Here is a 27,273-nt window from a genome sequence, read left to right on the forward strand (position 1 = left end):
ATTATGTCCACAAAATGAAGGTGGCTTTATCTGAAGTTCAGATTTCTGTTCTCGAAATTAATGCAAATTAGTAATTCATTTTTAATTTTCTAATACTTCATTTGTATATTTAAACGAACAATTGTCATATATAAAACTATTGCCTTATTGTAAGAAATCAACTCTGGAACTTTCATGTTGATATCTTGTAAAAACTCTTACCTTATTCTCCTATAGTGTGAGCAATCCATGGTGCTGTATCAGCAAAACAATGTTCCATTTGTTTGAGATTTTCCACTGGCTCTTGCTGTGGACAGTTTTCATTTTTTTTCTTTGGTAAAAGGCCAAATCTTAAAAGTTCACCACATAAAACTATTAAAGGATCTGCATGCTAGATAGCACAATACCTACATGGAAAATGTGAGTCTTAGCATAAATCTAATTGGGGTTTTGTTCATATACTGGAAAAGCGACAGAACAGTATGTTCCAAGAAGTCCATATGCATGCTAAAAAAAAAGCTACTGTTCCAATGCAGAAAAAATGCCCAGAAAGAAATTATTTGGTGGTTTGATCTGGTACAGTTGTTCTTTGTATGAGATCCTTGGTAAAAAAACAAACAAAAAAAAACCCCCAAAAACCTTTAATTTCTGTCTATATTAAGGAATTCCAAAGCTTTGATGTTCAGTAGAAAATATGAAAGTGTTATCCATACTAACTGTAGAGAAAATATAAATGTTGCAAATTAAAACCACTACAGTATACTGTGATTTGCAGTATATAGAATAAGTACCAGCTGAGTAAAATCTGAATACCTCAGTGCATAAACCATGTACTTTTGTGATTTAGGTGAATTGGTTCTTTAAGCATTAATGCTCAGATACAAGTGCACTCTTTATGTATAATGTTCAGCAAGGTCTTATACTTAAAGGAATACCTGCCATCAGATGTTGTGGTGATCTTCAGGGACTTCAGGCTCCCCAGGACAGGAGCACAGCGCTGAGTGTTTCACAGTATTGCTATAGTTTGATGCCAAGCCAAGCAGTTCCCATGACATTAGCAGAAAGCCCTCGCTTTTGAATGGACAATCCGGTTGTCTCATTCCAGCTCCTCAAAGTTTTGAGAGGGTTGCTGGAGAATGTTGACAGCAGAAGGAGACCAGCGGATGGTCGCTGCCGTACAGCAGGGTGAGCAGACAAGACCACAAGGCCGGATGTGGATAAAGAACATCATCTCTGGTTCTCTGGCGTGACACTGGCAGGCTAGGCAGTGGACCTGCAGCAGAAAAGGCCTCTCAGCCACAGGGGTCAGCAGGTTTTGATTCTGGTGGTGAAGGAGCCGCTCCAATGAAGTGAGCATGAACAGCGGGGAGGAAGAGTTGGCTGTGACTGCTTCTCCTGCGTAGAACTGCAGGAAGGCAGATGTGGTCACGGTGTCATGGATGTTGATGAAGGACTGGAAGTAATATGTGGAGTGTGTGTTCTTAGCAAAGCCAAAGGATAGAATCATTTGGAATAACTCCTGATGAGGACTGGTTTCATGACTGAACCACAATACAGTTAAATTTCTAGTGTTAAGCAATTTTAGAGTGAACTGTTGAAGTTTTCATGTGTGTTCTGATAGACTGAACTCTACACTCGTGAGAAAACAGTTTTGTGGGTGAGCACAGAGTTGACTGTATTTAACACCACTGAGTGACATTTCAAACATCTGGTACGTGGGTAGGTTCGAATTGACCTTCGGAATGAACGTGGCATCCGCCATTTTCATTCCTCACTTCACGCAAGAGAAGGAGAGAGGGGTGAGTATCACATTATTATTTCTCATTGTGTTATTGCTCTTTTCTATTAAATTATGCTCATGTTTGCTTGTTGTTTCAAATTTTGAAGACACAAGAAACCTATTGTTACCTTGTGCTATTACTAATGGGCTACCGCTGTCGTTTACTTTCAGGTGACCATTGGGAGAAATAGTAAGTCAGTTTTAGACTGTACAGGCTAACTTTAAGCTAGCTAAACTCTTTTTAAGAATAGGTTTATGCAGTTTAAGTTAAAAGACAGAAGACCCCAATGAAAGCATAAAAAAGGTGAAGCCGCTGCCTCACCAACTCGTTGGAGGGATTATATATGTCGCCTGGCCTGGGAACGCCTCGGGATCCCTCAGGAAGAGCTGGAAAGCGTTGCTGGGGGGAGGGACGTCTGGAACAACCTGCTTCGCCTGCTGCCTCCGCGACCCAGCTCCAGATAAGCAGAAGAAACTGGATGGATGGATGGATGGATGGATGGATTGATGGATGGATGGGTGGATGGATGGATAGATGGAGTTTAAGTTAAGCAGAGGCCAACAGTTTTTCAGCTGACCATGTGTCGAGTTTTGTCTGCTAAGTAGCGGGCTCTTTCTCAATATAGTAATTTCATAATTTGAATAAACCGTATTTTAGTGATGCAATTTTGTTACAGTAGTTTGAAGTTTTATTGGCATTGAAATATAACCAGATGAATGTAACATTAATTATTAGCCTTCAGTGGTCCGGTTTCCTAATATTTTTATTAACTTGATTTCTCTCTTGATCCGTAGCAATCAACATGGTCGCGAAGGTCCCCATTTAAAATCTCAGCCTTCAGGTAAATACGGTTAGGTTGAGGTTTAATCATAGACTGTATAATAAAGATGGACATATCAACTGGCTCCAAAAATGAAGCCAACCCGAAAGTGTCAAAAACTTGCAATATCACACCATCCATCAGGGGCTGGTTCCAAAAAGCTGTGGCTCCATAGACCCCAATTCTACAAGGCAAAAACTATAATTTGATAGACTGCTTTTCTATGTCGTAGAATTTTTTTTCATTAGTTTTCATGGTCAAAACAAGAGATCAGGTGACCGATCTTAAAATAAATCACTATTGAATTTTATATAGAGCGTTAAAGTTTTGCAAAGTCAGGGGGCGTGGTTACTTGATTGACAGCCTGGTCTGGAAGGATGGCAGGTCAGGCAGCCTAGATGTTCATTCACCCTGAACTCTGTTCTCCTCATTTGGATTAATTCTGATATAATAACTGTTAGTTTATTTATCAGTGGAGCAGCAGAACATGGGCTGTAGGAACATGTATTTCACGTTTACACACAAATTTCTTCTTCAGAATGATTTCAAATTTGATAAATATGAAGGCAAATGATGTTTAAGTTGATTTGGTTTGAAGGAATTGCGGGGACAACATATTTTACCAAAGCATGCATTTCAGCTCAGGAACAGCATTTGAAGCGTATTAAAATCATGAAGGCTGCAGTAACGTGTACTTCATGTTTACAAACAAATGTCTCATTCAGAATGACTTCAAATGTCATAAATATGAAGGCAAATGATGTTTAAATTGTTTGGTTTGAAGGAATAGCAGTTACATTATATCTGACTAAAGAGTTCATTTCAGGTCAGGAACAGCATTTTAAGCGTATAAAAATCATGAAGGCTGCAGTAACATGAACTTCAGGCTCAATTAGCATCGCTGATTCACATTAAAGCTAATATTTACTGGATGCTTACTCTCTTCTCTGGTCAACACACACACAAAACAACTCCATCGACATCGAGAGTGCACGGCACACATTATATCTGACACTACAGGTGTATATAAAGTGCATTAAAACCGGCACCAATAAGAAAATAAACATTAACTTACTGAACTATCAGAGTCCTTTCAGTGTCTGCTGGTAGAATCAGCTGAAGCGCCACGGTGACATCACTTGACTTCAGCCGTGCTAGGAGCTGACGTCAGGCAGGAATCCTGCGATCAGGTACGACTACCCACCCTGGACAGAAAGCCCTGCCCAGAGCCATTTGATTGACAGCTCAGTCCACCAAGTGAAAGCAAAGGCTTTTGTGTTTACTTTTACTTGGTGGACTGAGGAATGACAAAAGGAAAAGGCAATGACAAAAGGAAAAATAAAAGGAGAAAAGGGGAAAGCAAAGACAAAATTTACCTTTTTATTAAGGTCCGAGCACCGGCGGTGCGAAGACCCTATTGAAATGCAAGGGTTTATTATAATTAGGGTCCGAGCACCTGCGGTGCGAAGACCCTATTGGAATGCAAGAAATTATTTATTAGGGTCCGGGCATCGGCGGTGCGAAGACCCTATTGGAATGCAAGGAATTATTTATTAGGGTCCGAGCACCGAATGGTGCGAAGACCCTATTGGAATGCAAGGAATTATTATTATTAGGGTCCGAGCACTGAATGGTGCGAAGACCCTATTGGAATGCAAGGGTTTCTTATTATTATTAGGGTCCGAGCACCAAATGGTGTGAAGACCCTATTGGAATGCTAGGGTTTATTAGGGTCCGAGCACCGACTGGTGTGAAGACCCTATTGAAACCCTAGGGTTTATTATTATTATTAGGGTCCGAGCACCGAATAGTGCGAAGACCCTATTGAAACCCGATGGTTTATTAGGGTCCGAGCACCGAATGGTGCGAAGACCCTATTGGAATGCAAGGAATTAGGGTCCGAGCACTGGTGGTGCGAAGACCCTATTGGAATGCAAGGAATTATTAGGGTCCGAGCACCGGCGGTGCGAAGACTCTATTGAAATGCAAGGGTTTATTATTATTAGGGTCCGAGCACCAAAGGTGCGAAGACCCTATTGAAACCCTGTGGTTTATTATTATTAGGGTCCAAGCACCGAATGGTGCGAAGACCCTATTGAAATGCAAGAAATTATTATTAGGGTCCGAGCACCACGAAGTGGTGCGGGGAACCTATTGAAACCCTAACAATTATTAGGGTCTGAGCACCGGCGGTGTGAAGACCCTATTGGAATGCAAGGAATTATTAGGGTCCGAGCACCGAATGGTGTGAAGATCCTATTGGAATGCAAGGAATTATTTATTATTATTAGGGTCCGAGCACTGAATGGTGCGAAGACCCTATTGGAATGCAAGGAATTATTTATTATTAGGGTCCGAGCACCGAATGGTGCGAAGACCCTATTGGAATGCAAGGAATTATTTATTATTATTATTATTATTATTATTATTATTATTATTATTATTATTATTATTATTATTATTATTATTATTATTATTAGGGTCCGAGCACCACGAAGTGGTGCGAGGAACCTATTGAAACCCTAGGAATTATTATTAGGGTCCGAGCACCGAATGGTGCGAAGACCCTATTGAAACCCTTAGGTTTATTATTATTATTCTTTTTTCTGTCACATTTAGAATTGCTCTTTTGGCGGCCTTATCATACCCCAAAATGCGTCAAACTTGGCATGCTCATCAGGACATGCGAAAAATTTGATATTTTATGGCACTTTTGCATGTGTGTCTCAAAATGGCTCCATAGCGCCCCCTACACTGTTTTAAAAAGTTGTTACTAACCCAACTCACAAGATGTTTGAGCTACAGCTACAAAATTTTGTATGCATATGCAGCACATCATGACACACGAAAAAGTCAATCATGGCCACGCCCTAAAGCCAACAGGAAGTCGGCCATCTTGAATTAACTGTGATATTTTTTGAGATTAATAACTTAGTGGGGGTAAGTCTGAGAGACCCCAAATTTGGCAAATATATGCAACACTGCTTCATGATGAAAAGTTATCAAAATGCTCCGCAAAAGTCAAAGGGCGTGGCCATGGCAACTCCCAAAAAAATGGATCCTTCGCCATGAAACAGGAAGTGGTGTCTAACTCTGCTGTACATGCTCCAATCTGGCTGAAATTTTACATGTATGATCAGAGTGCGGCCCTGACAACATCCATGTGATTATATATATTCACAGTCATAGCGCCACCTTGTGGTAGCAGGAAATAGACATTTTTTTACACTTTGATGTGCCATTCTTAGCACGTTGACCATAATCACTTCAAATTTGGTGACATAAGCCCAAACATGTTGATGATGACTCACGGAGAAAATGGTGACTCGTCATCAAAGGGCGTGTCTGTGGCGGCGCGGCGAATTTCGATTTCGCGCCATGAAAATTGAATTATTTATATCTCGGCTGGAAAGGGTCTGATCTGGACCAAACTTGACATGATGGACACCAGTCTGGGTCTGAACATATCCACATTCATAAATTTAGAAATTCTCATAGCGCCACCTATTGGCAATAGGAAGAAATTGTCATTACATTTTCATGTGCCATTGCCAGAAACTTTGTCATATCATTCTGAAAATTGGTCAGCTCAGTGTTTCCCCCTTGATGATGCCACAGTATGAAGATTTTGACAATTCATAAAAGTCTGTTGCCGTGGCAACGCATCGTTGCCGTAATAAACAAAATACTTTTTGACAGGTTAGGAACGCTCATATGCTCACCAAAATTGCCACACACATCAGGACTGCTGAAATATTTGATATTTTAGACAAATTGTCCATGACTGTTGCAAAATGGCTCGATAGCGCCACCTGGAAAATTTCAAACATTTACTACGGGCTGTGTGTGTGACCTACAGTTCTGAAATTTGGTAGGCATATGTAACTTGTCAAGACGCACAAAAATGTAATTGACACCCATAGCGAAAACAAAACAGGAAGTCGGCCATTTTGAATTATATGTCATATGTTTTGACCATTTTGGCTCATTTTTGTACATTTTCAAAAGCTATAAACTCAAACAGGGTAACACCGAAAGAGCTGAAATTCGGCCAGGATGTACTCCAGGCATGGGTGATCAAAAGTTATCAAAATGCTCCGCAAAAGTCTGAGGGCGTGGCCATGGCGGCCTCCTGAATTTTGGTGCTTCGCCATGAAACATCAACTGCTGTGTAACTGCCCTAAACATGCTCCAATCTGCCTCAAACTTTACAAGTATGATCAGAGTCCTGCCCTGATGACATTCACATGCTGAAATACAGCCACAGTCATAGCGCCACCTGTTGGATGGAAGGGAATTCTCTATAACTAGCCTGTACATGGTCCAATCTGCCTGACATTTTGTATGTGTGATCAGAGTCCAGTCCTGATCACATCCATAGGCCGACATAAACTCTCGGTCGCAGCGCCACCTGGTGGATGGAAGGAAATGGTCTATAACTAGCTTGGACATGATCCGATCTGCCTGAAATTTTACATGTGTGATCAGAGTCTGACCCTGATCACATCCATAGGCCAATATACACTCTCGGTCGCAGCGCCACCTGGTGGATGGACAGGAAATGCTCTATAACTAGCCTGTACAAGGTCCGATCTGCCTGAAATTTTACGTGTGTGATCAGAGTCCGGCCCTCATTGCATCCGTAGGCCAACATGCACTCTCGGTCGCAGCGCCGCCTGGTGGACGTGCGTGGATTCGCCGACCAGCAAGGATGCGAGCAGTGATTGGTCAGACTGACTGTGAGCCGAAGATTCTGTCCTGCACACATATTGGCTTCTGCTGTGTTTATGAACGCTGCTGCTAACAACGTTAACCTCCATTGCGGAGTTCAACCTTTCAGGTAAGGATTAAAGTTATCTTAGTAACTTGTTCTCCTCTCTCCACATGTGAACAATTTTACATATAAAACAGTGACTTAGGTATTGTAGTTGAAGTTACTATAAGTTAACATCAGGCTGCAACCTCTGATGGAAACGTTCAAACATTGTGTTTTAAAGTTGTTCTGTCAATTTTTGGTTACGTTTCCTGATGTACTGTTAACACTGATGCAATGTTTGTCACCATCATAAATTAGTTACCTGTTAGCTGTACCTAAGTGTCTTGCCGGTAACAGCTGATCAATGACAACAGATTGATAACTGCTGCCTTCTCGCTGTTAATGATCAGCAGATAGAAATGAATATGCATTAATGTTCAACCACAGAATTCTGTTCGTGATGAATGTTAATTGTGTTCCATTCATATTCTGCTGTATTCAGCAGTTGGAATGAAAGAACATTGTACATCTTTTCCTCACTGTTAGTCTTTTCCTTCCAGCCTTGGTCTGGATCATTGGGAACATCTAGTCTGATGGACTGAGAGCTCCAGAGAACATGAACATCCGGCTGTGGTTGTCTGAAGAGTCTTCTCTCCTTCATCACTGTGAGGAAGAGCAGCACTGATGTCCTCCTCATGCTTCCAGTAATAACAATAATGCTGCAGATTCAGGTCCTCTCTTCAGAATACAACTCATCTTGTGATTGTTTAGTTTTTACACTTCACTGTCTGGAAAACATTATTTCATCCATTTATTACATGCGTTACCACATTTTTACAGTTCAGAATTGTTACATAATGTAGTTTTTACATGTGCAATAAAGGAAATAATGAATGTGCTGATGTTTTAATGCTGCATATCTGCTATAAATAACATGGACTTTTTATATTGTATTTCTGCTACAACAGCAGAGATGAAGTTAAAGGTGATAAAATGAATCTGTGAATACTAAGAACAGAGAATAATACAGTGCTGTAAGAGTTGGTCTGTCCTTCTGTAAGTGAAAACTAAACAGGAAGTGGTTCACTGAGGATGTCGTCCATTCAGTCCCCTTCTGCACATCCAGATGAGGTTTTCCTTCTGTTGGCTTCACTCAGAAGATCCTCACAGTGAACATGAGACACCTGAGATGAAGACAGACGTCACAGTATCAGCATCAACAGCAGAGGTTCATTTGAAAGTGACCCTGGAAAGATTTCCTATTTCATATAGTTTTCCAAGCACAAAGACAGAAAGGCCTGTAGTCACTTTAGCTTTAGTGGAGAGGATTCTCTTATTCTGCTCATCTGTGCAGCAATTTAAATATTATATTTAACTGTAGTGTTAATCATTACTTTAGTCATGTTCTTGGAGTGTATTCTTCCAATCTACACTGCAATAAAAAGTACAACAACATGTGAATTAGTCATTAAACAACATTAACCATTAGAGAGCAGATGTACTGTTTTCTCTGGTTTCAGGATGTTGTGTTACTCTTATTGAAGCTATTAACAGTTGAGCTAAGTAGCTGATAACACATTTCAGCACCTCTCATGTTTAAGCCAAAATAAGCAGGGCACCGCAGGGAATCGAACCCCATCCCAGTAAACCAGGAGTACCATTACCAGTGCCTTTTGCTTTTTGACACTACATGGAAGGTAAAGCAAAACCTGCATTACAACAGCATATTGGTGGCTGGATTTTAAATTTCTGCCCCATTCTACAGCATTACATTAATCACATGTATTTTATGAAATCTTACTATTCAATGTGTCTCTATGAGAAGCTATCAAAAAGCCTTTTGCACCTCATATGTGATATGAGGCCTGTTGTCAATTAGTGCTACAATCTTTGTCTTTATTTTTTTTTTCTTTCACATATTTTACTGATCAATGCTGTTGTAATACAGGAAACGAAACCTCTGGCCTATTAAAAATTACTATATGAACTGCATTGAACCAGAACACTTGAACGAGCAATGCTGAAAACACAAACTTTATACATCTAACAACAAACAAAACCTCTTTCTTTTACATACTTCATATATTAACTCTTCAACTACCAAAAAACTCTTCCTATGTCCCCTGCAAAAATTGTGCCTGCATGTTTTAACACTATAGCAGAACACGGTTTCATCAAACCTAGGCCTTGTCTTTAAAACAACAAACCACGCCCTCGTGGTCACTAAAGTATGTAGGCCACACAATTGACTCCACCTCATAATGTGATGTTTTAACATACACATGGTCAATTAATGTGCCTCTCTCTGTTGTGGGCTGTGTCACAACTTGGACATACCCTTTATCTGTCACAAAAGAACAGATGCTTGATGACTTCAAAATGTCATCATTAAAATCTCCCATGACAGCTATGGTGTTACTTAGCCAATCAAGTAACTTAGCAAGATGCTGCTTAAACAAAGACATGGGATATGATGGTGGGCGATAAATGGTCGCTATCAGTAGATTGTAACTAACATAGTTGTAGACCAAGCATTCCAAATTCACATTTGGCACTTCAATGACATTATATGCCACATTGTCTACACTATAAATACCTACTCCACCATGTTGTTGGGCTTTCAGTGCTACAAGTGCTGGGTTCTTACTGTATGCTAAACATCGAGGACTGTTATTGAAAGTGTAACCATCAATGTTAACACTATCAAATGAAGAGCCAGAAGCCAGCCAAGTTTCTGTAACAGCAATACAGTTAAGCTGCAAATGCTGTGTGCACAATGCCAAATCTCTGACATGTGCATCTAGGTTTTGGACATTCATCAAAAACACAGAAAAACATGCTGTACTTATTTCATGTCTTCTGTCCTCAGTCAAAAATGGTGGCATACTCTGAATGGCATCCTTTACATCTGCCCTACAGTAGATACGTTTCTCATTGAAATCTTGAATTATCAAGCCCGACAAACTGCGAACACGGCTTAATGCCACATAAGCCTGTCCTGGAGCAAATACTTTTTCCAGACAAACCACAGCACTATCAACAGTAAGGCCTTGCACCTTATGGACTGTACAAGCCCAGGCAAGTTTCAATGGAAATTGCCGGCGCATTCCACCTTTACTGGTAGCCCTTTCCTCCTCTGGCTCAATCGCCGTTGAACCCACTAAATCTGCTGACACACTTACAGTTTGTTTCCTCCTTTGTGCACCAATGCCATCGTCATCAAACTTGACATACACCTTCAGAGGAAACTTGCTGGTGTCAGACTCCACTATGTGCGTTACAGTGCCGCACACACCGTTCACAAGACCGTCCATAACATCAACATTTTTTGTTAACATAACCCGAGCATCCTTACCCAGTAGCAAAGTTTCCTCCAAACATGTATTAGAGGCTTTGGCATGATGCCCGTTCAACAGCTCAAACTTGCCCGTTTTCTTATTATTAACAAAATCTAGAGCGTCAATTTCAACATATTCGGGACATGTGTTAAATAGCTGCTCCATATTGTGCTCATTTACTTGTCTATTAGTGGGAAAGATGTGTAAAGCTGAGCTGACTTCACCAGTTTCACAATGTTTCAGTTTTTCTATATCACTATCTAGCAACACAGTCCCTTCGCAACGACTTCTGAGTCTGTTCAACATTTGGGCAAACCCAATATCTTTTTGCCTAACTATAGTTTTTAATTCAGCAAGCTTAAACAGACTCGACCACAAGTTGATGCCACCATCATCAACATACAGGGGCTTCCCTTTAACAGGAGGCAACTGGTAAAAATCTCCAACTGCCACAACACTGACATTCCCAAAAGGGGAAAAGTCACCGCTTTGTTTAATCTGCCTTAATCTGCCATGGATATAGACCAGCAGTTTATGATCTACCATGGAGACTTCATCTATGATCAGTATCTGCAGATCACTATATTTGGCACGGAGAGTATTAAGCTTCTCCTCACCTAAAGGTGTGTACGGTAAACGTACATCTTTGCCAATACAAAGCGTGTTGTGAATAGTTGCTGCACGCAAATTGCATGCAGCAATCCCCGTAGGAGCAGTCAACAAAACACAAATGTTGTCAGGATGACGACACGTCGCCGACAACAACCTCATGGCCTCATACTGAATAGCCTTGATTAAATGACTTTTACCACAGCCAGCTCCTCCTGTAATATAAAGGTGCAGTGGATCTGGCCTTTTTCCTGCTATCTTATCTAAACACCACTGGCGTATCTGATAAAAAAATAGCCAGCTGCATCTCATTCAGAGACCTAATCAAAGCCAGTCCATCACTTCTGCACATTACATTATTCCGCTTCTCCAAATGGGCTATTTCATTGCCAATTACAGCCAGGTCGGGAATATTTTCCACATGGTCTTCCACTGTCTGGCCTTTGGCTGTACGTTCCTCTTCACATTCTAAACGTTCTACCTCTTGCTCTGGACACAACTGGCACCAGGCATCTTCATCGATATTGTTAATATCGACGGTATTCTGAATACTATCTAACTCATCTGCTTGTATTTCAAATTTACTTCTATTGTCATCCACAACAGACTTGACTGAATGTGTGGATCCATCGCTTAACCTCACAACACCGTTGTTGTAAAACTGTTCAAAAGTTTCACAGTCTGCAGGTTTGAGCTCTGCATCGACACGGTATGGCAGAAACAGCTGCAGAATGCTTTGATAAAAAGCCTCTGGCTTTTTGGTTTCTGAAAAGCGCACGTAACGCACAACCGCTGGTTTGGTTCGTGTTCTTTTCGTCACAAAACCACATTTATTCTTTAATGTCACCCGGCTATGGGATTTCTCATTTTTGCTCAGAATACGATATTCTGATGCAAATGCTGCCATACACATGTCACTAAAATCGCCATCGTCTGGCCTATTCTTATAGCGATCCACTATGTTATTCATCCACATGTGGTCGCTGCTAAAACCTTCTGATGATGCCTTTTCTTTTAAGACATTTAAAGGCAGACTCATTCTAACTATGTTGTCACCTGTTGGAACAAAAATTACTTTTCGTGAACATTCTTTTAGATGCATACTGCTGGTCAACCTATAAACAGCTTCCTGTGCACAAACATCGCGGTTATGCAAATACACACTGCCTAAGTTTTTTAACGCATCTCTGGCACTCATATTTTTATCTTTTGCTGCCTCCCTCTGAGCATTCCCTAATAACAGTCCTATCTCCCTTTCTGCCTTCGAAATATACGAAATTATGTAGACTACACAAGCATATGCATCAACCACATACTGAATGTCCAAATTGGCGTTCCAACATTTTAATAGTAACTTATTATATTGATTAACCCAAACCTCATTGATGCCCCGCTTCAACACCACGAGTTTTAGCACCAGCAAAGCGTTTATATGCCTTCTCAAAAAGATGTTGGTTTACACCTACACTGGCAAACAAATGCTCCAAATTGTCAAAGCTACGCTTCTCATCTGACAATGCTTCCTTCACTTTAGTCAGAATCTCTGCAGCTCTGTCTTTACGCATTAGACAAGTACACGGCACCAACTTATCTTTTTTGCCTACACGACACACACACTTCTCTTGGCGACATATAAAAGTTCGCATTGATGCAGGTTTTGGAAAATTGAAACGACAAACCGTCTTATTCTTTTTACACGATTTGGAATGTCGCTTCGAATGCTGCTGAACAGACTGGACAATGTCCAGTAACTCCTCATCTTCTGAGGGTAACTCACACGTCACATATCGGTCAATGAATTCAATAACCTCTGTGTCCGTGTTTTTATCTATCAACGGTGCATTGTCTATCCAAAATAGACAATGCACATGTGGAGAACCACGCTGTTGAAACTCCACCCGGTAAAAGTAATCTTTAATTTCACCGATTGGGTGGGATGCAGACATGAGAACCTCCCGTAAAAAACAGTGCCACCGAAAATCAAACATTCGCGCCGCAGTGACAGGATTACGACGCAACAGCTCACATCGGTCTGCCCACTCTAAGTTTTCAGCAGTCTCTGTTCTGCCTTCCTGTTTCAAAATACTACTCAAAAGGTTTTGCCAGCACAGGTCAGCAGATGAAAATGAGCAAAACCACGTGGGGATACCAAGCTGACGCACACACGCCAGCAGGTCACGCTGTGCTGCCTGCCAAAAAGCTGGGGTACCTCTAATAGGTTTCAGAAACCTGTACCCATCATCAAACTCCAACAACTTCTTCAAAGATTCTTCATTGACCTGATCTTTGTGGGAATTACTACCTCCTTTACCTTTCCGTAATGCTATGGACACGTTAGATACAACTTGCTCTACCTCAGACAGGTACTGAGCAAAAAAAATATATTCTACATTCCGCGCAAACCTACCATCTGCATGTAAAATACGATTATTAAAATACCGCGACAATGTCAAACGATGCTCTCGACTTTCATGATACGTGTTACAGGCCTGTGGAAACAACACTGGGAAGCATTTGGCTTCATTGTCCAAATCAGAAAGTAACTTAATGGGATTATTCCCTTCTGCTGGGGCCAGATTTAATACATCATCGAAATACTGATCCAGTGCTTCCTGACCAATGTCAACAGGCATGAGACACGTATCCTGAAACATACAGTGCTGCTGTCTGTCATGTAAAAGTTTATCATCATTATCTAAAGATGTCTCACCACCGTCTACTTTATCACTGTCACGCACAACAACTTCACTGTCTTCTGCCATACAAAATGCATTTACCCATTCATCATTAAACTCTACATCCTTATAATGCCTATTTACACTTTGTAAATACTGCAATGCCTGCCTTATGTGCATAGTGTCAACAAACTGGTACTCATAGTGTCCTTTATAAGTTAATTTACGCTTTAATTTGACTGGCAACAATGAGCCTTCCATACCTGAACGAGGTAGCAAATTGTTTGTCTGCACTATATTAGCAGGAACACATGTCACTGGTCCATGTACTCCATTTTGCCCACCTTTAGGTAATGCTAACATTTTTAGAAATGGAATGTTCAATGCTATCAAATGTTGTTCTAAGCTATTCAAACAAGAAAACTCTGGTGGAATAGGATCAAGTCCCAGTTTGTTGACTGCACACTCAGCTGGCATTTCACCTTTTCTAATCTTGTAATTACAAGTAAAACAAACCCACAGCTTTCCTCTAGCTGTATCCAACCACTGACATGGCAGTACACATTTGTCATTACATTTATGTAGGTATTCTTCACTAATGCATACATCTGCAATTGCAGATATGTCTTTACTAGTCTTATAACTATCTATTTTGCAATGTAAAACTTGCTGTCTAAACAACAGTCTATAGCAAACACAACACACAAAATCTGGACCATCTTTTACCTTCTCTAAAAACTGCTCCATAACAAAACAAAAATGCTGTGACTTCTCCTTCATTTCTTTTTTCTTCTGTATACTACCGGCTACAACACACTTCCTGAACTCAGAATTTCCATGGTACTTCGTTCTGCTCATAGCTTTCACATTCTGCCTGTGCACTTCATTTAACCGATATCTCAGCTTACTCATTTGCTTTACTCGCTCCCTGTGAAGAAAATTCTCCTCATATTTACTACAACTCCTAGCCTTTACTTGCTCCCTATGCAAAACATTGGCCTGATATTTAGCAATGCTTCTTGCCTTACATTGCTTCCTAAATACCACATTGTCCTGATAATTAAGTAAACATCTCTCTTTACTAATTTTTTTCACTTTCTCCCTATAATTCACATTTTCCCTATATAACTGTGAAATCTTTTCCTTCACCTTCTGACGATGCAAGTTACTTTCCATGTATGTCCTTTTCCTACTTTCCTTCCATTCCTTCCTAAAAGATGCATTCTGTTTATATATATTCTTCCACTGAAGGTTCCTTTTCTTTTTCAAATACTTTGAACTAGCAGTAATACACATATTGCTCTCTACCTGTAATTTGGACACATCCTTATGTTTTCTTCTACACATATAGTCCATGTCAGATGAACTACCTACTTGACACAAATTAAAGCAACCCTGGTCATTGCAATGTTGCACACAAACAACTACCTCAAAACCATTGTTCTCACGTTTCAAATATATTCCCTGCTTTCTCAATATTGCACTCATGCTACCATACGTTGTCCATACTCCCTCCATATACATGAAGATGTCAACTCCAAGAACATTAGCTGTGGCCTGAAACTCCATGTCTGAAGCACGATTTCCTACATACTTCATCCGTGTCTTCTTTATATAATCGGACATACAACTGTATCCTCTTCCCTCAAAGTTTACGTGCTGCTCACCTTCACTCTCTATATTTCACTACACCACGCCTAATCTTGCCATGACTACGTTCACAACCAGAAATCACTTGAGCTACTGCTCTAAAGAAACTATTACCATCCTCTGCAACTTTAGTTGTCCTACAAGGTGCACCTAAAGGCCCACACACTGCCGTTACTTGTTCATCCAGCTTTTTGAACTCTACATTAAACTTACTACACACTGATTTCGCTACATCACTGCACAAAGGATTAAAAGTAAACATTCCACTGACATCACTCAACACTGAGGAACAATCCATGGCTTCTGCAGACACAGTACTACACTGCTGTTGCTCTGCGACATTATCTTTAACCAGATCCACTACACAACCTGAAGCTGCACTCCAACTCTCAACATCAACAACACTAGTTTTCTCCCTACTCTGCGGTCTCAAATCCGACACTCCAGAATTGCCTAAGTTCACACTGCAGTAACCATAGCAACTACGCATTTGAGGTCGTTGTACACAAACAACAGTCTCATAATGGTTACCATTGCAGTTCTCCAAATACACTCCCTGATCTGCAAACAATGTATTCTTGGATTTATATTCAAGCCAGCGATCATCACAGAAAGTAAATAGGTTTACTCCTAAACAATCAGCTGTTGCCTGAATCTCCACTTCTGTAACCCAAGTGCCATCATCAGCCATTTTGGATCTTCGAAGATATTCTATGACTGAGGAATACTCCCTCCTCAAAAGGCTCCTATATGCAACAGCATTATTTGCCAGTTGCTCGACCACTGCTTGTCTAATTTGTGGGTGATGCCTCTGTGTACCACTCACAGCCTAACTGACTGCTCTAAAGAAACAATTCCCATCACCAACTATGTGCTCATTCTGACAGGGCACGCCTAAATCACCTACTTCATTGCATTCTACTTCTATTTTTTCTGAGACTATGTTCAAATGAGAGCACAGAGCTTGTGCCACCTCATTACTAAGAGGACTGAACTGAAGCCTTCGACTTGACACATCACTCACAAAAACAACATCAAATTCACTAACATCACTCATTTTCTGTCTCTTTGATGGCCGAGCATGCACAGACATTGACCGCTTACGACCTCCCTGACTATTTGTTTTCTCAATGACACGAACACCTGCAATCTCGAATAGTTTCTGTCTTTGTGTGAGCCCACGTGCCAACTTGCATACATGCTCTACAACCTGTTCAAGACTACTGTAATACACCACAACACTTAAGCCATCTGCATCTACCATTCCATCCACACTGCGTGCATGCAAGTCAAAAATCGCATAATGTCCCTGTTGGCTAATAATTGTGCAAGTACTACACTGCAAAGTCAAAAGGCACGCATCATATTCCCTAAACACCGTATCCAATCCATTCGTTAAAGTGGTGCATACACCTGCCATAATAAGCTCGCCATCTATAACATCTACATCACCACAGACGCAGTCTCCATATTCAAACTCAAGCTGGTGTTCAACCATTACAAACTCTTTGGGCAAATCTGCCACACACAGCAAATCAGACCCACCACTGATCAAATTGCTCTCTCGTAAAACTGTGTACAATTCATCACCTAAAACTACAACCTCATTGACAGTGTCAGACTGACAAGAGAAGATGCTATCGACTGCATGTCTTCCTATGGCTACTAAACATATAGCCATACACTGAAGACCGCCATACTGAAAACGAGCATCCGCCTGATTAAAGGAACCCCTGAGAGAAGGTTTACAAAAAACATCAGTCTTACCTTTGCTGTACACGTCAACGGCGCTCACTTTTACACCCACCTCTGAGGCCACAGTTGCACCCACCTCTGCACTTGCAGGTACTGGCACGGAAAACAGATCCACAAGAACCGGGGCTGCCTCCACCTAGCAAAGAAAACATTGAATCAGCTGCATATCAAGCATGTGTATCTGCACACATACATAATTCATAGCACAGAAGGACTGCTTTTTTTAGGTTAAGGAACACAGTCAAATGTTATTCATACTTCAACATGTACTGCATTAAAAATAACTGTAAGACAACTTCACACTTCCACTGAAATACACATTTACGAACCTCCTGTGTGACAGACACCTCTGCAGTACAGCTAGGTGATGTCCCGAAACACACCTGCCCAACACCTGGAGCTGCCTCCGCCTACAAAACAAACCATTAAGTCAATCTCATTACTAATTTGGTTCAACACATACACATTTCATAGCACAGAAGACATTTTTGTATGACCAAGACACTCAATACATGTTTAACAGTGGCAGAACTTTGCACATTTCTGGAAAAAAAGGATTACATACACCAACCTTCCTGTGTCACAGACACCTTTGCAGAACTGCTAGGTGATGCCCTGAAACACACCTGCACAACCTCCTCCACTTGCAAAAGAAACATTACATAAACTGCATAAGTCATGTATATACACATATACACATTTAATAACACACAATGACACACATTCAAATTATGTGCATAGCCCCTCACACTGGGATAGACCTCTGCATGCTAAATTAAAACTACAGAACACAATGAATAAATGCACCAACCTCCTGCGTTGCAGATCCCTTCGCAGCGTTGCGAGATGATCTCCTCGAACACATCCGCACACCTGTAGCTGCTTCCGTCTACAAAGACATTTGAGAAAATATTAACACAAATATCCATGGATATTTTCATGTTCTCACACTTATGTACTTACAATTCAACCTATCGGACATGTAATTGGTCCTTTGCTACTTCACACAAAGCAAATCAAAGTGTCGTAAATATTGCATTGATACAAACACGTACCTGTGGCTGTGCCACACTGCTCTCGGAGGAAGCAGCCCTCTGGGCGCGTTTCACGCGCGGTTCCTAAAATAGACAAAAGCACAACTGTTCTCAGGACCATTCTTGGGAAATAGGATGTCATTCATAAGAAGACAGCTACAATATGCAAGTGCAATACCTTTCGGCGTTTAGGAACCGCTGTTCTGGCTGGAAGGCAGTCAGGAAGGCAGGCAGGAAGTGATGGAGGAACATCCCCCACCACATCCAGCAGGACACTATACCTGCTAGGAGTAGCCGGGATGGAAAACTCCTCCTGCACAACCTATGAAATACACATAAAGAAACACAATGCTTCTAATGTATCGACTCCCAAATACACCTTACATGTGTAATCAATATGCATCTTTGAATGTTGACATTGCATCAACATACAATCATGACAAACCTGCTGCACAGCCATGCTCGTTTGGTCAACACGACCATTGGACTCATGCTGACCACTGGACTGATGCTGTAAGTAGAAAGACAGCATGTATTACAAAATAGGTAGCCCTGAACAATAATTACAACATTTTTTCTGCACACAGCACTTTAATTAAACAGTCGCCACAACATAAACACATGGAACTCTCATTTACCTCACGCCCACGGCTAACGACCGTCCACTCAAACGGGTTGGCTGGTAGACGGGGTTGGGTGACCGGACCGCTCACGACTACTCTGGGCAGGGAGCTGGGCTGGTGTGACCTGGGTGGCGCCTGTGGCTTTGGTGCTGGTGGCTGAAGAGCCTGCAAAAACACACACACACACTTTGTACTTGTCTGAATCAAACAACACAATTACAAAATGCTTCTTGTATAATCAGAAATACACACGTGTGCCATAGATATTGACAAATCATACATATGCAAGATCAATGTAAGAATACTACCCACTAACAAAATAAACCAATATTCAAGGCTTACCATGTAGGAAGCATGCCACAGCAACTGCGCCAGGATAGGCATTCCCCCAGTGTCAGACAAGTGTACCTACAGAAAGAAACAGCCAGATAGAATTAACTGCATATTCTTGCTTTGCATGTACAGGCTTGTCTTTTCAATTGCACAGTTTTCCATTTGGTCTGATACAACATTGTGTTGTACTTACACCATCCCTGCTCCACAAGTCAAGGTGGCCCGTTGGAAAGTAGTCCACAGCAGAGAAGTACTTCACACCTTTTAAGAACAAAATTCACATTATGAAAGAACATTTTTGGGCTCAATTAAAGGTCATATTTAATTTCACAAGAATATGTCTTTAATATTTGTTACATAGCCATTTACACAGATGTGTGCATGCCTATAAGTGCTAGTATTGTACATACCCATACGTGCAGCCACACGATGGTACTCTTCCCTGAAGAGTTGTTGTAGCTGCACATCAATGTTCAGGCGTGGAGGAAAGTCCACCACAACAACCTGTAGAACACAATTCTTTCTCATTAGAATTCGATAAACTCCCACATCAACCATATGAATTCATCAGCAGGTACAGACGCTCCCCAACTTACGAACGAGATACGTTCCGAACGATCGTTCGTAAGGTGAATTCGTTCGTAAGTTGCTTCAGTGCTATATTTTGTATGGAATGTATGTTTAAGGCTTATATAAGTATGTTTAAGGTTTATATAAGTATGTTTAAGGCTTGTATAAGTAACCTGTATTGATTTGTACTGAAAAATAAACATTTAATAAAATAATATGCTCTATAAAGATATGTACATGTACAACTGGAGAGAGAGAGAGAGAGAAGAGAGAGAGACACACACAGTATGTACATGTACGTAATAAGATAAATAAAATGAAGTTTAACTTACTTTTGGAAGATGTACTCGAAGGCTTAAGGAGATGATGGAGGAGGAGGAGGAGGAAGAGGAGGATTTTATATCATGGGGCCGAGAGGGTCTTCGTCGTCGCTGGAATGGGCTTCAAGAGTTACTTCCTCCTCCGTAACATCAATGAAGGAAGAAGTTGAGGGTCCAGGAGAAGAAGATGAGGGTTGACGAGTATCTTCCTTGGAGGGTGTAGTAGAAACTGGCCGAAAGAAGCGATCTAACGACGATTGCACAGTTTTCTTCTTTTTCTCATCATAAATGATGCGGTAGCACTGTATGGCATCATTCATTTGATTTGCAACCTTTGTGCAACGTTCAATATTTGGGTCTTGCTGCTCGAAGAGTGCGATGGCTTTATCTATGAGCGAAAACCCCTCGGCCAAGAGTTTCGTCTCGAATTTCTTCATGGGGACAGGCGTTTCGTCCTCCTCCTCCTCCTCGACACGTTGCTGAGCCTCCAACTCCATGAGGTCTTGGTTACTCAATTCCTCCCCATGGGACTCAAGCAATTCCTCGAAGTCCTCCTCCTCCAGGTCAAGCTCGAGTTTCTCACTTAGCCCGACAAGAGTGCTGAGAATGTCCTTATTGATGCCCTCCTGATCAAAGCCACGGAAGTCGTTGACGAACTGAGGGCATAGAGGCCTCCACACGGCGTTGAGGTTGACCTCGGAAACCTCACGCCATGATGCTTCAATGTTTTTGATGCAGTTAAAGATGTTATACGACTTCCAGTAGCTCCGCAAGGTCATCTCGGGGTCAGAATCCACTGCTGTCAAGGCCATCCTGTACGTCCGTCGGGTGTAATATTTCTTGAAATTGGCGATAACGCCCTGGTCCATCGGCTGCAGAAGTGAAGTTGTATTTGGCGGCAGGTATACAACTTTGACGTCAGGATGAAAATCATCCAAGTGCGGGGGGTGGCCAGGGGCATTGTCCAGCACCAGCAGGATCTTGAATGGAATTCCATTTTCCCGACAATACAACTTCACTTCTGGGATGAAATGGTGGAAGAACCAGTCCTCAAATACAGCGAGTGTCACCCATGCCTTGATGTTTGACATCCATATAACGGGGAGAGAGCTTTTCGTCACGTTCTTCAGGGCTCGAGGGTTAGCTGCCCGGTAAACTAGCAGCGGCTTCAGCTTGAAGCTCCCGTCAGCATTCGCCCCAAGCATTAAGGTTAAGCGGTCTTTAGCCGCTTTATATCCGGGCATCGTCTTCTCCTCACGGCTAATGTAGGTCTTCTCTGGCATTTTCTTCCAAAAAAGACCCGTTTCGTCGACATTGAAGACCTGCTTAGCCGAATAGCCACCCTCCTCGATGATCTCCTTCAACACTTGGGGGAATCGCTCGGCAGCCTCTTTGTCCGCAGATGCTGCCTCTCCGGACACGGCCACATGGTGGAGATTAGCCCTCTTCTTGAAACGGGAAAACCACCCGTGGCTGGCAGAAAACGTTTCTTCGGCAGCGCTTTCCCCAGCCTTAGCCTTGACATCCTCAAAGATAGATTTGGCCTTCTCCTGAATGAGCATAAGGCTCAGAGGAATACGCCGCTGCTGCTGATCCTCGAGCCAAATGGTGAGAAGTTTCTCCATCTCTTCTAAGATTTTCCCTCTTTTCTTGCTAATGATTGTCGATTGCATCGGCACTGCACCTTTCACGTGTTCCATTATGCGATCTTTCTGTTTATAAATGGTACCGATGGTCGAACGATTCATGTTGTATGCACGTGCAACGCTCACCATTTTCTCACCCGCATCAAGCTTCTTTATTATTGCCACTTTCATTTCAAATGAAATGGCTTGCCTCTTCTTTACACTTCCACTCTCACTAGAAGCCTTTCGCTTTTCACCATCCATATTGAATAATGGATGCACGAGATATTTAACAATAAAAATGTCAAAGTTCTTAGCGCGCTGGAGATACGTTTACACACTCAGGCACTGCGACGAACTGGGCAGAGGAAGCAGGATTCGGGGTGGATGCTGGGCGAGCTCTCACAGCGCCTCACGTCGGTATTAGCGGCGGAAAGAAGCACTACTCGGAAAAAGGCGCGCAATACAAAATCTAACTTACAGCATCTCTGTCCGAACATTTTTCGACATACCCGCAAAAATGTTCGTATGTACCGTTGTTCGTAACTCGAATGTTCGTAAGTAGGGGAGCGTCTGTATTATATCAATACATAGCTTTTAATACCAATAACATTAACACAAAATAACTGGCAAATATGCTTACGTTTTCGTAGTTGGCGCAGACTATGGCAAGAAGTTTGCCAAAGTCTGCAGAAGCATGTTCGATGGTTCTGCTGGCCGTGAGGTTGTTACTGGGGTCGAGCAGACAGACAGCGGCAGGTGTACGTGGCAAAGCAGCGTGCACCACCTCTGCCGTCAGCTCAGCAGCAGTGGCCCCTGGTGTCGACTGTACACCGAAGGACAGGCCCCCCTCTGGCATCTCCACAAAACCATCGGCGAAGCTTCGAAGGTGGGAGTCACCGATGAGCAGCACAAACTAGAACAAACACATTTTCCACAATTAATGTCAACGTAACAGTATTTGGATATCATGTTCAACCACTCTACAACAATCATACCTTTTTGTGCGGTGACTCGGCTGGAATGACCAACTTGTGGCTTCGTCCAGTCAACGATGAAGTTGGCCATTTCTGCACAGCATGACGGTACCCTGTACCTCTGCCTAAAATAAAAACACACAACACCAAAATACTGAAAATCCATGCTTTACAAATAATGTATGACTCTAAAGCCACATGGCATGCAGATCAATCATGTATCTAACACAAAGCATGAACAGGACAACACTTAAAAATACAACATAAAATAGTTGTACAATTGGGCTACATACGTGCACGACTGGAAGTGGGAGGTTCCTGGGGTTCGATGTTCAGAGAACGCCGAACCTCCATTCGCTTCTTGGCAGCCTGGGAGCGACGCTGGGACTTGCCGCGAGCCATTCTATACAAATGTAAACACAGATGCTTACTCATTGCAAAAGCTTTTACCCCATCATACATAAAAATTCAGGTCAGCAAACACTTGACAACGTATCATGCTTTTAAACACCATGTTAATACACCAAGATGGAACACTCAGACAGTTTTACACAAAGCCTCCTTGAAAAGACCTCTCCCAAAAATCACGCAGTGTAGAAAAATACAGCCCACTAGTCATCTACAAATGTTCACACACAAATGCTAAATCAGGACATTACAAAACACTTTCACCCCTACACAGTTACAGAACTACAAATTCTTTACAGCCAACACTTCACACCATCATTTTAACACTCCAACATGAAACACTCACTAAGATCTACACAAAGCATCCTAGAAAAGAGGGAAAAAAATGTCAGATGGTATAGACACACAGTCTAGTCACCTACGATCCACACAAATGCTTAATCATAACATTACTATGAATTTTACCCCTTCAGACACACAACATAAATACAGCTAACTCAGGACAACTGCTGTCATATTCCACAATAATGCGGCGCGCGCGCACACACACACACACACACACAGAGAGAATATAGACATACAGGCCGCAATGCATCTACAAAATATTCTACACAAATGCTTAATCATTACATTACAATACACTTCATGTCCACAAGTGAAAAAAAACATATAGCCCTCTAGTCATATATAGTTTCCACACAAATGCTTAATCATGACATTACTATGAACTTTTAAGCATTCTGACATACAATATAAATACAGCCAAGGCAAGACAGCTGCTATCATACTCTACAATAATGCAGCACACACAAACACACAGGAAAACAGCTGGAAAATACCAGACAGAATGCAGAAATACCAGCCCATCTACAAAATATTACATTATTACAATATTATAACATCTTAATTATTACAATACAGTTCATGGCTGGCAACATGAAACACTCACCACCGGGATTTATACACCACTATTGTCAAGAAGTGAAAAAAAGTCACACAGTCGACACATACAGCCCCCTATCCTATACAGTTGTCACACAAACGCTTAATCATGACAATACTATGAACTTTACCCCTTCAGACACACAACATAAATACAGCTAACTCAAAACTGCTGTCATATTCTACAATAATGCAACGCACACACACACACGGGCGCACGCACACACACACACACACACGCACACATTCTTGTATGGGCACCAAAGTGAGATCCGAGTATATTAACCTAGGAAGTGAGGACCACCCTTTCTGCTATACTTAGAGAGAAATGAATGTTACATTTCGACAGTAGGTGGCTCCCTGATTCCAGTTATCACCTCAGATTCCTCAAAAAACAAAGAATAAAAATCAGTATAGTCAATCACAGATTACCACTGAAGTGAGAACTTTTTTGTAGGGTGTGCTATGGGGTTCGCCCAGCAGGGGGTGCAGTTGAGGTCATTTCTTATTAGAGCATAGAACTACATTATGACTTTGGCTATCATAATCATACTTTGCTACTATTTAAATTTTACAGTGCAGACAAATAATTGAATAATATGTAAGTTTAAATGTTGTAGACAAGAGTTGTACAGTTTGAGGAGAATAGACAAGCAGAATACTAACTCTACATACTAATTTTGTCACCATAAACAGTGCACAAAGACACAATGTACTTGTGCCAATTCCAGTGACCAGCACCGTATTTATTTATTTCAGCCAGTTCAAACTCAGCTGCTGCTTTAATTCATCCCATGCCATTAAACTTTGACAAAATAAATCCAAAGATATCGCCTTGGAAATGCTTTCTTCATTAAGCATTTGTTGTATAATATGTGTGAACATTTTGAAATTGCCTGACTGTAAATAAATGTTAATTGCACATTCAAGCACCTTAGCGCCATGAACTACAACAATGCAGAACAATCCAAACAGCATCAACAAGCATGAAAGTGCTAATTATTAAATTGATAACTAGAACATGTATTGTACTGTACATTGAAGATCTTCAAAGTGCAAGTTGCTTCCTAGCAGACCTGCAGTTCAAAGCGACTATTGTGTTGTACACAAAGTTCTTTATGTCCTTCCAGGATCTTCCATCCAAGGCGCTCTCCTTTTTAAGACATTGTAGACAGGGCTCTTTCCCTGGAACTCGTCGCACTCCTTTCAGCGTCACTCCATGGTCTCTTCACCTTTAAAACAGGTTTCTCTATAAACAGCAAAGACAGAAAAGACAAAGAATGGCTTCAAAATTAGTCACAGAGAACACATAACTGTAGTTTTGAAGTACAGTGTAGTCACACAGTTATTGATGTATAGAAGCAGATAGATGGTCCTCTATTTTAATGTTTGCTGAATTTATATGTAGTCTTTGAGTGTTTTGAAAAGTGTCAGAAATAAAATGTATTATTATTATTATTATTATTATCAATAATAATAATAATAATAATAATAATAATAATAAACATTATTATTATTATTATTCTTAATAATAATAATAATAATAATAATAATAATAATAATAATAAATTAATTGTAGCTTGGCACTTAAAGAGTAGTAGTAGTAACTGATGCTTCATTTCAAATTAAATGAGCACAGAGCATGAACACAAAAAAGCTAACTGCTCAATTCATTACACTCTGGACTGTTTATGTTTTTGAAGAACTTACTCAGCACACCCTCTTCCACAGTCTTATTCTGTTTCCCTCTCTTCTTCTTCTTCTTCTGTGAGCATTTCTGTCTTGTTCCTGGACTCTGATCTACTGCAACAACTGTAACAGACAAACATTAGCACCTGTTAATAAAATCTCAGGGACAATGTGTGTTCAGTTAACTGTTCACATGCTAAAATTCAGAGGCAGCAGCTCTTCACAGGGATATTACTTTAATAGACAGCTATTAAAAATGACAGAATATATTTTCTGTAATGGAACATTCATCTCATAATTATAATAAGCTGCATGGATAAACGGGAAGAAATTGTGTTTCCTAATTAATAAACTTGAGAGGAAAGTAGTGCTCTTCTTTTTATTAACAGAGAATCACAAGAAAATTGTTTGTGTATTTCATGATGAACACTATTTCACTCACCATCCAATTCTGATGAGAGGTCTGAGCCACCATCTGGAAAACAAGAGCAAAGATAAAGTGAGACCTCATCCTCCGCAGTGTATAAAAAGACGACAGCTGAAGCATAAAACTGTGTAAAGAGGCCTACAATTTCAGATTCATGATACATCACAAGGCATGAGCTGATGTCACTTCCAGGTAACACCAAGCCCTTACAACCACAGAGTAGTCAGACAAACCTGCTATTCCTACAATGAATGTGCAGCTTTATTGATATATTTGATCTTTGCTGAAAGAGGAATAAAATAATTCAGTAACACATAAATCAACTTTCATGTCTGTGTACATACACAATCTGACTGAAGGGCAAACTCCAGAATTCCATTATCCATCCATCCATTATCTCTGCACCGCTTAATCCTCACTAGGGTCACGGAGGGGGGGCTGGAGTCTATCCCAGCTGACTCGGGCGAAGGCAGGGGACACCCTAGACAGGTCGCCAGTCTGTCGCAGGGCTACATATACAGACAAACAAGCACTCACACATTCACACCTACGGGCAATTTAGAATGATCAATTAACCTCAGCATATTTTTGGACTGTGGGAGGAAGCCGGAGTACCCGGAGAAAACCCACGCATGCACAGGGAGAACATGCAAACTCCATGCAGAAAGATCCCGGGAAAGCCGGGACGCGAACCAGGGACCTTCTCGCTGCAAGGCGAAAGTGCTAACCACTACGCCACTGTGCAGCCCAACTCCAGAATTCCTCATATTAAAATTCTAAGGGACATGAATTGCAATTTCTGTTGCAAGCCTTTTGCACATATAGTCACAGAAAGCTCTTAAGGACAGCTTTGAGAGGGTTTAAAGAAAAACTTACCTGTAGCTTCCACAGTCTGGGTCTGTTTTCCTCTCTTTTTCTTCCTCTTCTTCTTTTGTTGGGGTTCTTTTAACCAGGATGTGTTC

At 41.3% G+C, this 27,273-nt stretch overlaps 1 long non-coding RNA gene and 1 pseudogene across 1 annotated transcript; both read right to left on the reverse strand.

Moving 5' to 3' along the window:
• Positions 1–853: 853 nt before the first annotated feature.
• LOC111574298 (inhibin alpha chain-like) lies at positions 854–1,486 on the reverse strand (annotated as a pseudogene).
• Positions 1,487–24,908: 23,422 nt separating this feature from the next.
• On the reverse strand, positions 24,909–27,064 carry LOC118470860 (uncharacterized). Its single transcript, XR_008600713.1, has 3 exons — positions 26,327–27,064; positions 25,906–26,007; positions 24,909–25,444 (listed from the first exon to the last, which is right to left on the reverse strand). It is a non-coding gene; the product is annotated as an uncharacterized LOC118470860 (long non-coding RNA).
• Positions 27,065–27,273: the final 209 nt, after the last annotated feature.

Source organism: Amphiprion ocellaris, chromosome 24, assembly GCF_022539595.1.
Source record: "Amphiprion ocellaris isolate individual 3 ecotype Okinawa chromosome 24, ASM2253959v1, whole genome shotgun sequence".
NCBI classification, from domain to species: Eukaryota; Metazoa; Chordata; class Actinopteri; family Pomacentridae; genus Amphiprion; species Amphiprion ocellaris.